The sequence below is a fragment of the Mauremys mutica genome, chromosome 9, assembly GCF_020497125.1.
Source record: "Mauremys mutica isolate MM-2020 ecotype Southern chromosome 9, ASM2049712v1, whole genome shotgun sequence".
Taxonomy (NCBI): Eukaryota; Metazoa; Chordata; order Testudines; family Geoemydidae; genus Mauremys; species Mauremys mutica.
In genome coordinates, this window is record NC_059080.1 from 75564840 (window position 1) to 75583605 (window position 18766).

The following is an 18766-nucleotide window of genomic DNA, read 5'->3' on the forward strand; positions in this document are numbered from 1 at the left end:
CTCACACCAGTGCCACTGCCTATTTACCCTGTTACCTAAAGGGCCACCCAGTTTGCCTTTGAATCATCTGTTTCCAGCATTAATGGACCAAGTAAACCTAGACAAGAGTGAGGCACTGTAAGAAGGTTTTTTCTCTACCACCTGAAGTCCAGCGAGGCAATTTGAATACACTTTTCTCCAGGCCTCCAGCAAGCGTTTTGGTCTCTGTAATAGAAGATGACCATGGGAAAGGAAGGAGAGGAAGAGAGACAAGAGCCACTAGTAGTCTAGTTTGATGCCTGTGTGACAAGGCAGGGTCCTTCTCCTGTCTTTACAGGTTACAAACAGCTCAGAGGCTATTTTCTGGTTTATTTCACAGTGTCCTTCCCCACCACCTTTACAGACTTGTGCAATTCCTTGTTTACACTAGCAGACAATCCTTAGCTCCCTTAGCCAACAAGGGGAAGGGGAAAGGGAAGGGATCTTTCCCCTGGGAGATCTCTCTAAGGCTAGGCTCTGACTTTGAGCCTTTGCATTTCTTTCCTGTGTCTTTTCTACCATCTGCCTAATGGGCTAATTAGCCTCTTAGCTCTCCTCAACCCATCCCACTCTATCGGTTAGGCACAGCTCTTCTTAACCAGGTCTACTCTAATTAAAGTTGCAGTGACAAGAGTGCTGGATCAGCTACTGTTGCTCAGCACTCTGTCACAGCCTCTGGCCCAGGGGCCAATATTACATCCTGACCTGTCTGTTTTTCCACAAGGAAGTGTTTACAATGGGGGATTTGGCACCAAAGCAAATCACAGGGAGTCTACACTAGGGAGGAAAATGGAGTTAAAATAGATTTTTAAATATGTTTACTAAGATTCGTATCGCCTTAAGCAAAGTGGACCATGACTGAGATTCAGTCAGCATTTTTTATGACTGAATCAGTAAGAGAACATTTTTCACCCTTAGGGACTTTAAGAGTTGAACTGCTCATTTTGTTACCATGGTAAAAAACATACACAAAGCAAACACCACTAGGTTACTATCATGGAGAGAGAACTTTAAAAAGGTATTATGTTTCACTTGGGCATATGGGAATGCTCAGAACTGTACTCAGATCCATTTTAGGTAGGAAGTCTCCTTTGCAAACCATGGGCCTCAATTCTTAGACCTCTTATACCATGTAAATCAGTAGTACAGGAGCACTGAAGCCAGTGGAGAAACTTCAGTGTAGGAGTGGGATGAGAGCAGAATCAAGCCTCATACCTTTTACATCTTTGATACCAACCACGTGATATGGCTGGGACAGGGATGTTCTGGCCGCGGCTTCCTGCCTCCCGCATTGGCCTGGGACCGCGAACCGCGGCCAGTGGGAGCCGCGATCGGCCGAAGTTGCCGACGCGGCAGATAAACAAACCGGGCCGGCCCGCCAGGGTGCTTACCCTGGCGAGCCGGGAGCCGCAGGTTGCCGACCCCTGGGCTAGGGCAATAGCCTCAGCACATCTGGAGACCGTGCAAGTGGCGTTTGTTCAGATATCCTGAATCTTTCTTTTCAGTCCCACTTCAAAAGCTGGTGAATAAAAAAAAATATGAAAAATTTCCTCCTTCAGGAACAGGTAGGTGGAATCATAGAATATCAGGGTTGGAAGGGACCTCAGGAGATCATCTAGTCCAACCCCCTGCTCAAAGCAGGACCAATCCCCAACTAAATCATCCCAGCCAGGGCTTCATAAAGCCTGACCTTAAAAACCTCTAAGGAAGGAGATTCCACCCTAGGTAACCCATTCCAGTGCTTTACCACCCTCCTAGTGAAAAAGTTTTTCCTAATATCCAACCTAAACCTCCCCCACTGTAACTTGAGACCATTACTCCTCATTCTGTCATCTGGTACCACTGATAACAGGTAGCTTGAACTCTGCTTATTTGGGAGGGGGTACAGATGGTGCAGGGTTTGAACACAAACCTAGTTCCAATCGTGCTGACGCCCACCTCAGCCAGGACAGAAAGGGAGCATTGTAGTGCTTCCCAGACAGTGACTGAGCCTGCCAGCTGCTGCAGTGAGTGAGGGGGAAGACTGAGAACTGAAACTAATGCCTGCAGAGTGGCTGCTTTCAGAGGGTTGGGACAGTTGGAGTTTAAAAAAAAAAATCATCCAGAATCAAAGTGCGCTTTACCTTTTCCAGGACCCCAAAACAGGGAAATAGGCAAGATGAGAGCGATAACGGCGCAGACAGTTGGAATCTACTTTTCAGCTTGAAATTGACCGTCTCAGCCACAGACTTCAGTAATCTGCTCCCTCTTTCACGTCACCTTTTCAGGAAGGAGAAGTTTCCAGAGTAGATAACTCTGATGGGCTTGTCCAGCTCTGCCAACCAAAGTGCCCAGGCCAGTTAATAGCATGCCCATTAGTGGTGACCTTTCAGCTCACATTCCAAAACCCTTTTGTCTAGATGTCAGAGGGAGAGTTCCAAACAATAATTGCCTGGTGCTATTCCAGACAGCCCAAAGTTGTCAGACACTGGAAAGCATTTGTAATTCTGTCACATTGTCCAGACTTGAAGTCAACCCCTTCCTTTAGATTTCTACTTATACCAAATTCAACCAAAACATCTTCTGGATTGGAGGTATGTAGGCAGGGGTCCTCGCTATCTCTCTCATGATGCTCTATTTTAAGATTGTGAAGCATCGGAAACAGGAGTTTAAGACCGAGATAGCACCCTTCCCATTATATTATATTGGCTAATAGCCAATATAGATCTGTGATCAAAGAGATTGTGTAATTTTAGAAGCTCTTTCTCTTCCATTCTCTTAGCAGAAAACTTTGTGCTCACATTCAGAACCTATCAAATATAGATATGTAATTTCCTTGAGTTTCTTGTTAAATAAATGAGAAGATTAAATAAAGGGGTTGGGGAAAGGGCTGGTTTCTGTGAACTTTATCAGGTACCTGTCATGGCATATTTCAGTCCTAAGCCTCATTCAATGGGATAAGTCATCATGAATATTGCCAGTCTCATGAGATTTTAAAATCTTAATAGATTGTTTCAATCAATCAACCTGAGATTTAAAAATATTCATCAGTCCCAAGCTCCCTGGGTCTGACTTTTGATTTTAGAAAACTGAGCAGAAGTGTTTGCTGACTCCCACTCGCGTATGTGAGCATTTCAGGTTGAAAATTCATCCTGAAACAAGACAGAGACAGACAACTATTTCCATCTCCTAACCCTGTTTGTGATAGCCTTTCCTCATCCTCTCCAGCGGTCTCCTGCTTCCCCTTTCCCTAGCACTATAAAATCCTGTATGATTGTCTAACAAAAAAGCCCTTGTGCTTTCACCCTCATTCAGACAGGTGTTAGCTTTTAAGTCACATTCCATTCCCTTTCTCCCCCCCCAGCAACAGGCTCTAGACCCTGCTCCCAGTCCTCCCACCAAGCAATCTTCTGCAGCTGGAAGGGGGAGGAGGTATATCTTTCCCTTGCTCCCTTATTCCTAAGGTCCTACTTGGATAGCCTTTCTTCTCACACTCTCCTCCTTTCAGGGGAATTAAAATAATTGCTGACAGGCTCTGTAGGGGATGGGAGAGGCTCTTTGGCATCCTCCCTCCATGGTGCTTTTTCCAAGACTCTCCCAAGCTGCAATTACTGGTGGCACACAGGAACTGCAGGGCAGCAATCAGCTCCAGTAGGGAGAAGAGCATACCATAGTGGAATTGCAGCCAACCCATCCTGAATTCCCAAGCCACAAGCAAGTACTTGTGAGATCAAAAGCAGAGTGAAGTACATGGCCAAAATTATGACATTCATGGTACTCCAGTGTTGGTAAACTTGGGTCACAGGGTGGAAGGTGCCTGGTATTTCTCCGGTTCCCCTGATTTTCTCAGTTTCTTATGTGGTCAAGAGGATATACTCAGGATGGGGATACTCAAAGTCATTTACATTTAGTTTCTCAAAAGAAAAAAGTGTATGCCTAGTGGCCAACGAGGCTGGCACAAAAGGGTCCTCACATAAGTATCCCTGAAGAATACCCCTAGAGTAAAGGGTCTCTACGATTGGTCAATTGAAGCAGAGAAAAAAAATTATTGGGGCAGGAAAAGGCATTACCTGGGCAATTTTGTGCCTCAGTAACAGGCAAATTAAGATAGCCCTCTTGCCTGTGCATAACTGGTCCCTGTAGCCAAGGAATAAAGACACAATCCACCTATTTCAATACCTGAACCAATATAAGGATGACTCTTGCCCTGAATAGTGTTATGACTGGTTAAACCTCATTAAAGATGGTGGGTGTAACAGCTGCCCTTCACACAAGATAATTATTTACATTTAAGTTCCTTTATGGAACCAGGTAGCTGGTAATAGCTTCACCCAAAACACAGGTACCTGTCACTGTCAAAAAGAGGCACATGAGAGACTGCTCAGGAATCTGAACTTATTGGCTAGTGAAAACCCTCTGTCTGCAGACTGATGGAGCTGTGTTTCTGTTGGGTGTCAGAAGCAGCAGAAACACCACAGAAGGACAGAGAGAAATGGCAGAAAGCCAAGAACACAGCCAGAACAAACACAAGGAACATGACTCTGAGGTAAAAGCCTACAGAGGGAGCTTTTAGGCTAAGTACTGGCTGGAAAGGGGCTTGGAAGTTGGAACTCTGAGCAAAGAAATTTTCTTCTGTTTGATTTCTGCTGTGTTCAGGGAAAGAACTTTGTACATTCTTTGTAAATAAACTGGACTGTGTCAAAGAAATACCTAAACTCCAAAATCAGTTTATCCTCCTAACCAAAACAATCTTCTAGATGCTTAATTCTGGCCACCTGCTCTGGTCAAAAAGGGGTAAAACTACACCAGCATTACATTTTAATGGAGTTCTTGAATATACAGGGAAAGAAGTTAGGGGGAAATTCTTCTAGCTCTTATCTGACTCTGGCATGTAGTGGCTTAGTATATCATCACTTCTGTAAATCCCTCAATTATGGGAAAGTCTCTTTATTACATTGGTTCACAGAAAGAAGTTATAGCCTAATTTTAAAGGACAATATTCCTGAAATCAGAATTCTCTTGTTGGATTTGAAAGTGTATTCCTTTGTGTATTCATGGCAGTGACAAATATGGTGGTTCTATAATTCTTCCCCATTTAGTAGGAAATATAGGTTTTTTGCTATAATTTTGGCTCCCAACGTGGTAGTTACATATCTCAGTTTAAGGGGGAAAAAATGGTTCCCAGAGACTAGGATAAATATGTATGTAGTATACTGGTCCTGTACTAGTGCTTGGAAAGGTTTCTTAGTCCTTAAAACATTTCCTCTAAAGTATTTCTAGCCCTGATAGGTCATGGGACAGCCAACCCTAAAAACAAAAGACAAATCAGTTAAGTCTTGGATTATGCTCTTGCTATTTCCCCCAATTCTTCCTTCAGATTTAAGATAATTTTGAAAGCTTGTTATCTCATGAATCACTAGAGTAGGGTCCCAATCCTGCAAAGCAGCTAATCACTTAAATACTTTAATGCTTAATTAAATTTATATACAAGGCAATTGGACATACTTAGACATACATTTAAATGCTTTGCTGGATCCAGGTCCTTGAGATTAACGCCTACCGAAAGATTTCAAGCATTCAGATAAGGTAGGAGTAATGGTTTCCAGTTCTAGAAATTATGGCCACTAAAGCCATATTGGAATCGTAATATGTGGGAGAGACACAGAAATACCATCCGAAGAAGTGAGCTGTAGCTCACGAAAGCTCATGCTTCAATAAATTTGTTAGTCTTTAAGGTGCCACAAGTACTCCTGTTCTTTTTTTAGAAATACCACAGACATCAATACTTCCTGGTCCCAAACCACACCTCTCCAACCTTGTTGTGCAAAACACCATGTAGCACATCAATAAAAGTAGTACATTTTTAACTCATCATGCACACCACCATGGTATGAGATCCTAAAAATAGAAAGTAAAAAGATAATCTGAATTATGAAATTCTAATGCAAGATATATTCTGAGATACCAGGGATCCCAGAATTACAGTGATATAAAGCAGTCATGAAATACTGGAACTTAAATTTGTCACAGGTCATTCATTATAGCAATGACTTTTTAGCAGCAATTCAGTAGTCAATGGAGTCCCAGCAGGCCAGTGTCCTGTGCTCTGGAGTAAAGCACCCTGAACTGCAAGTGTTCTACCCCTTCCTGTCTGGGTGAAGAGACAGCTTTAAGCAGGGGTGAAAGTAATTTACAGGACTTACCGGAGTCCTGAGGGGGGCGTGGCCTCAACCGGAAGAGGCGTGGCCTCTCAAGATTTAAAGGCCCTGGGGCACTGGCTGTGGCTCGGAGCCCCAGGGCCTTTAAATCAACCTGGGGCTCCCAGCTGCAGAGGTGGCTGGGAGCCCCCGGGGCTCAGGGGCAAATTAAAGAGCCCGGGGCTCCGGCCGCCGCGGAGCTCCGGACCCTTTAAATCCCCACCGCAGCTCCAGCCGCTGGAGCCTCAGGCGGGATCATAGAATCATAGAATCTCAGGGTTGGAAGGGACCTCAGGAGGTCATCTAGTCCAACCCCCTGCTCAAAGCAGGACCAAACCCAACTAAATCATCCCAGCCAGGACTTTGTCAAGCCTGACCTTAAAAACCTCTAAGGAAGGAGATTCCACTACCTCCCTAGGTAACCCATTCCAGTTCTTCACCATCCTACTAGTGAAAAAGTTTTTCCTAATATCCAGCCTAAACCTCCCCCTCTGCAACTTGAGACCATTACTCCTTGTTCTGTCATCTTCTACCACCGAGAACAGTCTAGATCCATCCTCTTTGGAACCCCCTTTCAGGTAGTTGGAAGCAGCTATCAAATCCCCCCTCATTCTTCTCTTCTGCAGGCTAAACAATCCCAGTTCCCTCAGCCTCTCCTCATAAGTCATGTGCTCCAGCCCCCTAATCATTTTTGTTGCCCTCCGCTGGACTCTCTCCAATTTATCCACATCCTTCTTGTAGTGTGGGGCCCAAAACTGGACACAGTACTCCAAATGAGGCCTCACCAGTGCTGAATAGAGGGGAATGATCACATCCCTCGATCTGCTGGAAATGCCCCTACTTATACAACCCAAAATGCCATTAGCCTTCTTGGCAACAAGGGCACACTGTTGACTCATATTCAGCTTTTCGTCCACCGTAACCCCTAGGTCCTTTTCTGCAGAACTGCTGCCCAGCCATTCGGTCCCTAGTCTGTAGCAGTGCATGGGATTCTTCCGTCCTAAGTGCAGGACTCTGTACTTGTCCTTGTTGAACCTCATCATATTTCTTTTGGCCCAATCCTCTAATTTGTCTAGGTCCCTCTGTATCCTAGCCCTACCCTCCAGCGTATCAACCACTCCTCCCAGTTTAGTGTCATCTGCAAACTTGCTAAGGGTGCAGTCCACACCATCCTCCAGATCGTTAATGAAGATATTGAATAAAACCGGCCCCAGCACCGACCCTTGGGGCACTCCACTTGATACCGGCTGCCAACTAGACATGGAACCATTGATCACTACCCGTTGAGCCCGACCATCTAGCCAGTTTTCTATCCACCTTACCATCCATTCATCCAGACGATACTTCTTTAACTTGCTGGCAAGAATACTGTGGGAGACTGTATCAAAAGCTTTGCTAAAGTCCAGAAATAGTACATCCACTGCTTTCCCCTCATCCACAGAGTCGGTTATCTCGTCATAGAAGGCAATTAGGTTAGTCAGGCATGACTTGCCCTTGGTGAATCCATGCTGACTGTTCCTGATCACTTTCCCCTCCTTTAAGTGGTTCAGGATTGATTCCTTGAGGACCTGTTCCATGATTTTTCCAGGGACTGAGGTGAGACTGACTGGCCTGTAGTTCCCTGGATCTTCCTTCTTCTCTTTTTAAAAGAAGGGCACTACATTAGCTTTTTTCCAGTCATCCGGGACCTCCCCCGATCGCCATGATTTTTCAAAGATAATGGCCAATGGCTCTGCAATCTCATCGGCCAACTCCTTTAGCACCCTCGGATGCAGCGCATCCGGCCCCATGGACTTGTGCTCGTCCAGCTCTCCTAAATAGCCCCGAACTACTTCTTTCTCCACAGAGAGCTGGTCACCTCCTCCCCATACCGTGCTGCAGAGTGCAGCTGTCTGGGAGCTGACCTTGTCTGTAAAGACAGAGGCAAAAAAAGCATTGAGTACACTAGCTTTCTCCACATCCTCTGTCACTAGGTTCCCTCCCTCATTCAGCAAGGGGCCCACACTTTCCTTGACTTTCTTCCTGTTGCTAACATACCTAAAGAAACCCTTCTTGTTACTCCTAACATCTCCGGCTAGCTGCAACTCCAAGTGTGATTTGGCCTTCCTGATTTCACACCTGCATGCCTGAACAATACTTTTATACTCCTCCCTGGTTATTTGTCCAATCTTCCACTTCTTGTAAGCTGTTCTTTTGTGTTTAAGATGAGCAAGGATTTCACTGTTAAGCCAAGCTGGTCGCCTGCCATATTTACTTTTCTTCCTACACATCGGGATGGTTTGTTCCTGCAACCTCAATAAGGTTTCTTTGAAATACAGCCAGCTTTCCTCGACTCCTTTCCCCGTCATGTTATTCTCCCAGGGGACCTTGCCCATCAGTTCCCTGAGGGAGTCGAAGTCTGCTTTTCTGAAGTCCAGGGTCTCTGTTCTACTGCTTTCCCTTTTTCCTTGTGTCAGGATCCTGAACTCGACCATCTCATGGTCACTGCCTCCCAGGTTCCCATCCACTATTGCTTCCTCTACTATTTCTTCCCTGTTTGTGAGCAGCAGGTCAAGAAGAGCTTTTCCCCTAGTTGGTTCCTCCAGCACTTGCACCAGGAAATTGTCCCCTACACTTTCCAGAAACTTCCTAGATTGTCTGTGCACTGCTGTATTGCTCTCCCAGCAGATATCGGGGTGATTAAAGTCACCCATGAGAACCAGGGCCTGTGATCTAGCAACTTCTGTTAGTTGCTGGAAGAAAGCCTTGTCCACCTCATCCCCCTGGTCCGGTGGTCTGTAGCAGACTCCCACCACGACATTACCCTTGTTGTTCATACTTCTAAATTTAATCCAGAGACACTCAGGTTTTTCTGCAGTTTCATACTGGAGCTCTGAGCAGTCATACTGCTCTCTTACGTACAACGCAACTCCCCCACCTTTTCTGCACTGCCTGTCCTTCCTGAACAGTTTATATCCATCCATGACAGTACTCCAATCATGTGAGTTATCCCACCAAGTCTCTGTTATTCCAATTACATCATAATTCCCTGACTGTGCCAGGACTTCTAGTTCTCCCTGCTTGTTCCCCAGGCTTCTTGCATTTGTGTATAGGCACTTAAGATAACTCGCTGATTGTCCCGCTTTCTCGGTCTGAGACAGGAGTCCTCCCCTCTTGCAGTCTCCTGCTTGTGCTTCCTCCCGGTATCCCACTTCCCCACTTACCTCGGGGCTTTGGTCTCCTTCCCCCGGTGAACCTAGTTTAAAGCCCTCCTCACTAGGTTAGCCAGCCTGCTTGCAAAGATGCTCTTCCCTCTCTTCGTGAGGTGGAGCCCATCTCTGCCTAGCAATCCTTCTTCTTGGAAGACCATCCCATTGTCAAAGAATCCAAACCCTTCTCTCCGACACCATCTGCGTAGCCATTCGTTGATTTCCACGATTCGACGGTCTCTACCCTGGCCTTTTCCTGCCACAGGGAGGATAGACGAGAACACCACTTGCACCTCAAACTCCTTTATCCTTCTTCCCAGAGCAACGTAGTCTGCAGTGATACGCTCAAGGTCATTCTTGGCAGTATCATTGGTGCCCACGTGGAGAAGCAGGAAGGGGTAGCGATCCGAGGGCTTGATGAGTCTCGGCAGTCTCTCCGTCACATCGTGAATCCTAGCCCCTGGCAAGCAGCACACCTCTCGGTTTTCCCGGTCAGGATGGCAGATAGATGACTCAGTCCCCCTGAGGAGAGAGTCCCCGACCACCACCACCCTCCTCCTCCTCTTGGGAGTGGTGGTCGTGGAACCCCCATCCCTAGGACGGCGCATCTCATGCCTTCCAATCAGTGGAGTCTCCTTCTGCTCTGTTCCCTCAGGTGTATCATCCACTCCACTCTCTGCACTAGTACCTGTGGAGAGAACATGAAAACGGTTGCTCACCTGTATCTGTGTTTCTGGTACGTGGATGTTTCTGGTACTCTTTCCCCTTCTGGAAGTCACATGCCGCCACTTATCCTCGCTGGCCTTCTGTCCCCGCTGCGTAGCCTGCTCTGAATCTTCAGAACATTGTGCCCGCTGCAGCTGATCCTGACGTCTATCCAGGAAATCCTCATTTTCTTTTATGGAATGCAGGGTTGTTATTCGTTTCTCCAGACCTTGAATCTTCTCTTCCAAGATGGAGATCAGCTTGCACTTTGTACAGACAAAGTCGCTTCTATCCTGTGGAAGGAAGATGAACATGGCGCATCCTGTGCAGGTCACAACGGCGGATTGCTCAGCATCCATGGTCTCTTCCTTCTGGGAGCTCTCTCCAGGCAAACTCCTTCTGTTTGCCTCTCTGCTGTTTGCTGCTCAGCTGGTTCGCAGCTGACTGCCTTTTTATAACAGTCAGGCCCAGCTGGAACAAAGCACGCCCAAATCAAACTGGCCAAACAAGCAATCAAACAATCAGCCACGGCAGCCCAGAGCCCTTTAAATCTGGCCCCAGCCTGGCCGCGGGAACCGCGGCGGTGGAGGGGGCGGGTTAAAGGGCTCTGGGCTGACCGCAGCCGCGGCAGCCCAGAGCCCTTTAAATCCGGCCCCAGCCCAGCCGCATGAGCCGCAGGCGGGATTCAAAGGGCTCTGGGCTCCCTGCTGCAGCGGGGAGCCCAGAGCCCTTTAAATCCCCACCATGGAAGTAGGTGCCGTCCGACATGACGTACTGGCTCTTGCCGGTACGCCGTACCGGAGGGGACCGGCTTACTTTCACCTCTGGCTTTAAGCCTGTACTTCCTAATAAGGCCAGTCCCTACTCCTGTTATCAGCATCCCTTCCCTATTTTACCAGCTCAAGGCAGGAATTTGGAAGGAGTGAAGCCTACAGACCCAAAGTTACAACACAACAGAACCCCATAACGGCATGGCACCCACTTCTCACAAACACCCCTTTCTGGTCTGGTATGTCTGCATTCTTTAAACCAGTCCCAGCCCTGCTATTCAGCCATACCCCCACAGCTTCCTCTTAGTCTGTTCTGCCCCCAGCTCAGCCTCCTGATAGTTCAGTCCCCTTCTAAGCGTAGAGGGTTTACTGCTGTCAAGCTGTAGGCCCTTCCTCAGTGGCCTATTGTGGGTGGGACCAGGAACCCCAAGAAGAGCAGCCATGAACTGCTGTGTCCACTTAGAAAAACTGCCTTCAGTTCCCTGGACCACTTCTCCACAGCCCCAGCCTACTCTGATGCCTTACCCTTAGCTCAGGGCTCTTCTAAGGTGAGGCCCAGCAGCCAGTCAAGAGCTCTTCCTCACTCCCCCAGTCCTTACTAGCACTGAGTTGCCTATTATGCTGCAACTCCCTTCAGCCAGCCAGGAGCACCAGCTATGCTCTTCTAACTCCAACAATGAACTGCCTATCTCTAGCATTGCAGCTCCTTTTTATAGGACCCTCCTGGGCCCTGATTGGCTGCTCCCTGATGCCTCTGTGATTGGGTGCTTCCCTTGCAGCCATTCTAGCCTGCTTGGAGGATCTCTCCACTGCTCCTTTCTTGGGTGAGTGTGGCAGGACCCTGAGGCCTCCAGCAGGGGCTTCTGGGCCTCCTCAGAAACCCCTATTTGGGCTATGTCTCAAGTAGTTATGAAATCCAATCCCAGCACAGATTTGTGATTTCCAGAGGAAGATGATAATCCCTCTGAAGACAAGACCAATCTACCACAGGAAAAAATTCTGTCCTGAATCCCAAATATGATGATCAATAGAACCCTTACAACCAAACAAAAATCATACACAATCCAAGCCAACACTCCACAAATGCTGAACGACAACCTATGGGCCCATTTCATGCCCAGGTGGCAAACCCAAGACTTGTTGATGGGTGATCTTACAAGTTAGGATGGGAAAATGGGAAGATTTTTATTGTTCTAACAAGGGGAAGCTGGTAAGTGCTGCTCTTTATTCTTCATCTCCTTTCCTCATGCCAATCCTATTACGTGGTCTTTAAACTATCCAATGGTGGACCACTTGCAGTGTATCAAAATAAGCCTGTTCTGTTGAGCAATTAGAGTAGGTCCTCCTGTCTTCTTTGGCACCAGGATGGAAGACATAGTAAATCACATGCCTATGGCAAGTAAGGAGGCAGGATTTTTTGTGGCTAATCAGAATAAATAAATAAATCAGTCCAGGTAACCAGAAAAATAAATTACAAAGAACAAGATTTTGATCTTCCAATGCTATAGGGTTAGACATTTGTCTGTAGAGTTGAATATAAAATTTCCATAAACAAATGCTGTTCACCTGAACCCGACTGCACGTAGGCCATCCATACACCTTTTTCCATTTCAACAGCAGCCAGTTGGGGTTGTCATTTTGGACCAGACTCAGCTTTACATTACTTAAATTTTCAGGCTCAGATGGATGAAAAAACTGCTGGTTAAGAACCAAACTTATTTTCAGCCAGGATTCCAGGGATCTCAAAAGGGCATGTTCATTTTTAAAAAAAGAATCTGTACTTCCTGTTTAGCCTTCTGAGTAGGGTTCTTTTTAAAATAAGAATGTGTCTTCTCTTCATCTCTTGAAGAAAGTGAACTTTTTGCAGCCCTAGTAATTTTACTGGTTCTCTTTAGCAAATTGCTTTTGATGTGGTGTAGGCATGGATTTGCTTTACAATTACCTTTCAAGTTGTTTTCCTTTTTTCTTTCAGCCCCAGAGAAACCCAAGCTTTGTCCTGTGGAATTTCTTTAGAGAAGGGTCTCATGAGACACTTGTTGCCCAGTCACTTGCAGGGAAGACAGATTCTGATTTTGTTTATATTTCTAGTAAGCCTCTAGAGTCACAGCATATGCCTGGATGACTACATTGGATCATCCCCTCCCCTTTTTCCCCACCAAGTTGATGAAACCCCCTATGAATTGTCAGTTTTCGATCCCCCTCCCTCCAGCTCCACACAAGCTGCAGTCTGTGATCTCCAGAGGTTTGGACTGCCACAGTAGGCACAGCATGGCTGGGAAGAAAGTGGGCTTTGGTACATGGGTATTAAGCAGCTTTGAAACAACTAATGTCGGTAATATAAAGATGCATGGGTAGATAATAAATCGATGAATGAAAGGGTGGGGGCAGAGGCTGGGGATGGCCATTCCCCATGGCATCATCCCCTTCCAAACGCAGAGAGGAATACTTGTTGGAATCAGTGCTGACCCCGCCAACATTAATAAGCTCAGACTGCGCCTCCATATATGCCAACACTCTCTGAAGTGGGAGCTTGTGAGCCGCCACTTGGTGGAAAAGCCATGCTGGCATAGGGGGCTCTGGGAGTCTTGTGACGGCAACAACTTCTGCACAACCATCCTGGCCTTCAGCAGATGATGGATGTTGGGACTTCCATGAGTTAGGAGGGCTACCTTTTGTCCACTCCATGGTTGACAGGGTAAGTATATTCTGCCTTTGATGGATGATTCCAAGAAACATTCTGAGTTTCCTTGCCCTTCCACAGGCTTTTCTAGTTTGAGGCATATGATTTGGCTCTTCCATTGCATACTCCTCCAATCTGAAAAGTGATAGTGCCCCATATGTACACTGATCTGCAAACTAGAGAAAGTCTTCTGTTGTTCTTGATATTTGTCTGTTTTCTGACAGTTGCTAACAGAAGCTCATCAAAACCAACATAACTACAGCTTCGCACAATCAGGAATCTCCATGAGAGCAAAATTTCTATTTTAAATTAATAAATGCCTCAATTAATTCAGATATGTTGTTTATATATTGTATGATAAATCAAGAAAAGGAAAAAAACACTTTAATGGATAAAGCTCTAAAAGTTTTTGGTTTAACATCTTTGCAACACTACTTGTTTTTTTCCTGCCATTTCCTTAAATTATCCTCTAAAACATAATGTGCCAATGAATTTTGACCAGTGTATTAGATAATCAATAAAACATAACAAAGGGTGTAATTATGATACATATCCATATGCCTTGGGTGCATTGTAAGATATATGATCCACAATGCAGGTTGCCTGCAAGTTGCAACCACATGAGAAGTGTGGGTATCATCTAATCCAAAGTTACAAAACTCTACTAACTTGGGGCAAAGCAATCTTTTTTAAATGGGTAAGTTAGTTTTAAATTATCATTATGGTGGGAGAAGGGCAGGTAGATTTTGTGCCAAGGATGATTTATGAAAATTTTTCAAAACTGGTGTAATCGGATTGCTTTTGTGATGTACATTTTAAACCTTCTTATCTTGATGCTTAAACATGGTTTGTTTTAAAATATAAGTCCATACCCATATATAAAAACTCTCCTGATCTGGAGTACAATTGACATAGTTAGTTTTGAAATTGGTACCTGGAGACTTTAGCAGGTAAGATCCAATTCTGTGAGGTGCTGAATGCAACCTGCAAGGTGCGAAGTGCCCTCAACCACCATTCTGCACCTTCCAGGAGGTACTCAGCACATCGCAGAATTGGGCCTACAATAAGAGTGTTCATTCATTCCTCCCTCGCCTCTCCCACTGCAAACAACAGGTTTCCTGGGAACAGGGTTCAGAACAAAAGCATTGTTTTAAAGCCCTAATCCAATTCCCCCTGACTTCATTGGGCTTTGGATCAGACTCTTAAAGTCAACTACATATTTCATAAACCTTTATTTTCACCTTTCTGACGGAGCTGGACAAATAATTTTAGTGAAAGATTTGACCAATTTAACTTGTTTTCAGTTTGTAACTTGTCCATTAACAAACTATTATTTTTCTCAACTCTACTTGGTATTCAAAATCATTGGTGAATAAACTTATTTTTTTAAATAGTTACTGAGTTGTAGATTCCTGTGCAAGAAGCGTGTTGGAAAAATTAGATATTAACAATTGAGGAGGTATTGATTTATTTTGACTGCACACTTGGGTTACATGGTATTGTTCTGCTCTTGGAGTGAAATCCTATAACTAGCACATTACTGAGGGAATATGTATGTTTATGGTTTCAAAATTTGCTTTTAATTAGTTTTCTCCAATATTTGCATTTTGTGTAAACATTCCTCCGTTAAATTTATTGATAAGAATATCATTGGAAGGTGAATGCTAAAATGGAGCACACACAGTACAAACAAATTGAAAGGATTTATGCCAAGGAATAGTCTCTCTCTCCACTTAGCCCCCTCCCCCTCCAAAAAATTTAGCTATTTGATCAACTTATCTCTTCACGGAAAAATAAAAAACAGAAATCTAAAAACTGAGCTCTTGTTGATTTCAGCTGCTGGATTCCAGTTCCAGTGCTTGGCACATGTTTGTGTTAGCTCACCGCTGCTCTCTGTCTTTCTACAGGTTGTTTACTGGAAAAGGAGGATTGGACACAGTGAGCCCTTGTCTGTGTTCAACAACTTCGCTAGACTTGCTTTCCTGCATCCTCCCTTCTCCGGTTTGGCAGTCAGCAGAATATGAACATAAACACAATGATTGTAGACTGAGCTTCAGTCTACTGTGAGGCCCACACTTCAATGTATCCACTAACTCTGGATGCTGAAGAGTGGGACAATACTTCTTGGTGAAGCAGGAAAATGTTGCATCTTACTTATTACATAGCATTACTGTGTTTATTACAATAAGAGAAAGGCAATGAAGTAAAGTCTTCCCTGTTACTCTTGTACAACTCCATTTATAATCAGTTCTTAGAAACGGAGCTGGTTGCATCGGTTAACAGAGGCCAGAGCTGACTTTAGCTGTTAGCTTGCAGTTCTGTTGTGAATTTTCATCAAATTTAGAGCATTTAGAATTCACTTTGTTCAAACTCTGTAGGCCAAGTGCTGCTATTATTTACGCTGGTGTAAAGCCAGAATATCCCAGTTGAAATCAATTACCTATTCCAGATTTACACAAGTGTCACTGATGCCAGAGTTTGACCTGAAAAACTGAGATAAATGAAGTGGAAACAGTACAGATTCTGAGCTGAAATCTGTCCTATTGAAGTCAATAGCATTTCAGTGGGACTGGGATTTGTCACAGATAACTGAAGAAAATACAAAAAGATGTCAAGAAAGTGGGCCAAGTTCAGCAGTGATATATTCAGTGTGCAGGTTCCATATTTGGGCGTAAATGAGCCAGAAAATAGGCTAGATTCATTAGTAGTAGTACAAGGTAATACAAGTTATATGGCATATGATAGGTTGGTACACCATTCAAACTGTAAATAGTCACTATATGCAGTGTTGTTGTAGCCATATTGGCCCCAGGATATTAAGGAGACAGGGTGGGTGAGGTATTATCTTTGTTGGTCCAATAAAAGAAATTACAGTTCCGAACTTGTCTCTCTCTAAATAATCATGGCTATGCAGTGCAGCAGTATGTACATCAGGGGTTGAATTGCAATCTGCTGTCTATATGATACACAGATATGCACCCTCATGATACCAGTAAAATATTGATGTAGGGCCACGCCTTAGGGCCCTAAAGTAGTTAGTGTCTGCCAATGGCACCAGCGGGTTCGGAGATTATATTTAGGTCATTTAAATTTGTGCACTGCTTTGTTTTTTATTTTTCTAGTTCTCAAGGACTGTTTTAATTGTAGCTTTAAACCATAAACCTCAGCTTCTGTGGTTTGTTTGGGAGTTTCCATGTACAGCATTTGCCACCCACTGCTTGATGCAGTCCTGTAATGAACATTTGCATGGATGTTATAGTTTTTGTGCATAACATCCTCTCATTTTTATACACCGTGCTATGGCAGTTTAGCAGCATTTGCCCACTTACCTATGAAATACGCATCTTCCCTACAGCCTTTATGGACCCAGGACTAAGGGGGTGCCGGGCAATCCTCTAATGAATAGTGGAATGGCCCTGGCTTATGTGAATTATGAACAGTTTTTACATGTTGAAATAAACTATGATAACACTGCCCCCTATTGTACATTGAATGTACAGACACTGTTTGACTCCAAATGAATGAAAATGTTGCCTGAAGAGGCTCTTATAAACACTACACTATTATGATTAGTCACTAATTGCTTTGGTCTCTCTTCCCATTATGGTTTACCCTTATTTCTATGCATTTCTCTTTGCTTTAATATAGAATGCTGGCAGAAAAATAAGTGTAATTGGGGTCAGCATAAAAGTCTCCTGTGGAACAAGGACCAAGGCTTTCAAACAGTTAAGCCATGTTTTGGGACTATATGTATTTGAGGAAGAGGGGTTGGAGAAGACAGCTGTAAAGATGTGGCCTCTGTATTGCCTACATGACTTGGAAGAGTTCCCCATACCAGCCTCAGCAATTCAGGATGGGAAACCCAGGAAAGGTCATGGGATCTTCATTTACATATTTCCAGCAGCCCTAGCCCATGTACAAGTGATACAAAGGCACCTCCATTATTTTTGCAGCCCAAAGACTGAAATTATTGATATTAGGTAGGGGAACTGTGCTGCAGACCCATGCCCCAGCTCTGTGCCGGGTGGATGGATTTCTGCATTGCCAATCCACTCTTCTGTACTGCACCCACATAAAACCTGTGTATTTAGGCTTTAGCAATGAAGTGAAATTTTCCCTCTAATGCAGACAGCCTACACAAGTGCATTACTGAAGGTTTTTATGAAGGATTTTAGTGGTATTCTAAGGTACCCTGGTGCAGGCCTTCTGCACCGAGATGGATTTCATACTTAGAGTCATTTACAAGTTTGTTAAAGGTTGAAGACAAAATAATCTTCAAACAAAAGAAGATTTCAGAGCATACTATCATTAAATGCTTTTCCTAAAACTCCAGATTTATTATTTTTTCTGGTTGTATCTCTTCCAAACAACTTGTTTTATTACATCATAATGAGTTGTGGTATTAGTTTTATCTCATCACTAGATCATGCAGAACCAATTTGAAGTTAATAGTAGCATAAACTCAGAGCAACCACTGTCATTTACACTGTCAAGTCAAAAGGAAAAAATAAATGGTGATGTTATATCACCTGTTGCTTTGATGACTGGGAGGTTTTGTATGCAAGTTGTAGCTTATATTGATTTGTGGAGACAAAAGACAAAAGCAAAGAAATTGATCAAATACCATTAATGGGAATTTTATTTTCACTTAATTTATTGTATAATTGTATTAATGTCTTAGTAGTTCTAAAAAGTAAAGATTAAAAAGACAAGTAATTTATTTCATAATTATGTAAAAATAAGGGCATTTAGTCCTTAATCTGTAATATTTTTGTCTTAAAATAGAATTTGCCTGGATGTAGCTTTTAACAGAGCTTTCGCTACAGGCTGGCCTTTTCTTAGTTATACTAGAACATCAACACTGTAAGACTGGAATAGCCCAATGCTCCGTCTGTTCTGGTATCTTGCGTCTGATACTGGAATCATATAAAAAGCGAGATCCACCGGTGTAGCATTACACAGCTTAGTGTAAGAATTTTTTTCACCGCTGCTGGTGGGAAGTTTATGTCCAGAAACACAAGAACTGATCACACTGGAAATTTTATCCTGCCAGTATATGTGCAGATGCTATTCTTGTTTATAAAAATGCCTAGTCATTTCCAATCTTACTAGTCTATTTGCTTCAGTATTGTCAAGCAGCAAATCATACAGTCTAGCAATATGGTATATTAAAATATATTTAATTTTACCTCTTGTACATTTGTTGTCTAATTTCATTAAGTGCTCTCT

The 18766-nt window shown here is 44.1% G+C and overlaps 1 long non-coding RNA gene across 1 annotated transcript; it reads right to left on the reverse strand.

The window, feature by feature from the left end:
- Positions 1-1418: 1418 nt before the first annotated feature.
- On the reverse strand, positions 1419-11521 carry LOC123377971. Its single transcript, XR_006582404.1, has 3 exons — positions 11383-11521; positions 2142-2332; positions 1419-1537 (listed from the first exon to the last, which is right to left on the reverse strand). It is a non-coding gene; the product is annotated as an uncharacterized LOC123377971 (long non-coding RNA).
- Between the last annotated feature and the right edge of the window lie 7245 nt (positions 11522-18766).